Source organism: Cebus imitator, unplaced genomic scaffold (genome assembly GCF_001604975.1).
Source record: "Cebus imitator isolate Cc_AM_T3 unplaced genomic scaffold, Cebus_imitator-1.0 Scaffold681, whole genome shotgun sequence".
NCBI lineage: Eukaryota > Metazoa > Chordata > Mammalia > Primates > Cebidae > Cebus > Cebus imitator.
Window position 1 is genome coordinate 437,019 of NW_016107996.1, and position 1,995 is coordinate 439,013.

Below are 1,995 nucleotides of genomic sequence, written 5' to 3' on the forward strand. Positions count from 1 at the left end.
TAAAGGAAAGGAGAAAAGGAAAAAAATAGGGGAAATGGTAAACTGTGTCTTCCACAAACACTAAAAGGAACACTGTTGGGAGCTACAGCAGTAGCTAATTTTGATGTCATGAGGAGAGAGTCAGGGTGACAGAAGCAGAGCACTGGTTTAAGAGAAGGGTCTGAATCTAAGAGATTTTGATGTAGGACTGAACTTCACTTCTGGCAGTTAATAACCGAGTGACTGTTTTATAAGATTTAAAGATTGTTTGATGAAGGGACACAACATACTGATGATGAAAAGCAGAACTTTGTTACTTACAGCTCCAAAAGAGAGAAGCCGCCATGTGGAACTACACAGAGTCGGACCCAGGGACAGAGTAAGGGCAAGCTGGAGCTGCAGAAGGCAATGCATATATGGCAGGCAGGAGGAGTTAGCTTGGTTTCAGGGGCTCCCTGTGGACTGGTTAATTTCATAGCCTCTGGGTCACAGGTGCTGTCCCAAGTTGTCTAGTACCTGTCCTCAGATAATGAGACCCTGATAAGGGAGGTAGTTGTGGTGTGTACACAGTGGCTTCAGAGAATGGAGGAACAATAAGTAAAGAGATTGGGATGGGGGCTTAGCAAACCACCTGCAAAGAGGAATTGAAGAGTTGTTAGCCATCACTTTCAAACTGGGTCAAGACAGCATTTGTGAAATATGACACAGTGACCTTGAACATATGACCAATCCACTAAGTTTCAGTTGCCTCCACTCTAAAACATTTCATGTGTAAAGTATCTACTACTAGTACCTAGTTATAATACATTCACAGTAAATGGCATTTACAATAATACATTGTAGACAACTTGCTTTGATGTCTGACACCAGTTTATTGAATTTCTTGGTCGATAATCTGTGTGATAACGATAATCTGGGTGATAAATAAGGTATTTACAGTAAAGGCAGATTTCCCACTTTAAAAGCAATCGTAAAATCTTTGCTGACATTTAATGAGTATTGCTTACTATGCTGTTTTACAATAGTCTCAAATTTAAAAATAGTTTGCTAAACTTACTACACAGTTTACACTGAAAAGGCTTTTCCTCCAGTTTGTACTCAGAGATGGTTAAACAGGCCTGTGTTCTGAAGTCTTTGCCATACTCATTGCAATAATAGCGCTCCTCTCCAGCATGGAAAAACTGGTGCTTGTTAAGGGCTAACAACTGGCAGGAGGCTTTCTAACATTCATCGCATTTATGGGGCCTCTCTCCAGTATGTGTGTGCTTTTTTAATGTCTGAAACAGCTAGCGTTTGCACTTAAGGTCTTCCTACATTCTTCATATTTGTAGGATTGGTCTGCATAAGTTTTCTAATGTTGGGTAAGTCCTGGGCTCAAGTGCTTCCCACAATCAGTATCTTCGATGTATTTCTCCCTTGAGGAGTGTGTGTTCTGATGTTTCACAAGACTTAGTAATTGCAGAGTCACTAGTCTCAATTTCATTATGCTCACAGAGCTTGTCCTTCAGAAACTCATTTCCAGGAAGGCTTCTGTTGTGACTCTTACTTTCTTATTGGGTATCTTCTTTCTCCTTTGAGCGAGCGTTCTTAGTGCAGATGTTGGGTTGCCCATGCCAGTCCTATTTGCAGGATTTCTCCCCATAGTGGATCTCTTGCTGCTCTGTGTGGCCTGCTGTCTAACTGAAAGCTAACACTGAATACATTTAAATAATTTTTTCCTCTAGTGGATCTTCTGAAGCCAGAAGAGGGATACATTGTATAAAGAAGCTTTCCCACTGTCATGGCACTTACAAGCATTCTTTGCTGTATAAACTATCTGATGCTGAATCAAGGCAGACTGATGAATCAAGGTTTTACTACACTGATTCCAACCAAAGCATTTCTCTTCCAAATGTTTTTTTAAGATCATCAAAAACTCTTGCATTCTGAGTAAAGCCTTTTCAACAAGTGTTTCTCACCTGTGTAAAGTCTCCAATGTCGACTAAAGAGTAATTTTTTTTTTTTTTTTTTTTTTTT

At 39.9% G+C, this 1,995-nt stretch overlaps 1 long non-coding RNA gene across 1 annotated transcript in view; it reads left to right on the forward strand.

The window, feature by feature from the left end:
- Positions 1–1,970, forward strand: part of LOC108296066 — a 6,970-nt gene extending 5,000 nt beyond the window's left edge. Inside the window, exon 4 of the long non-coding RNA XR_005198321.1 lies at positions 1,704–1,970. This is a non-coding gene — a long non-coding RNA (uncharacterized LOC108296066). The remainder of the gene's footprint in view (positions 1–1,703) is intronic.
- Positions 1,971–1,995: the final 25 nt, after the last annotated feature.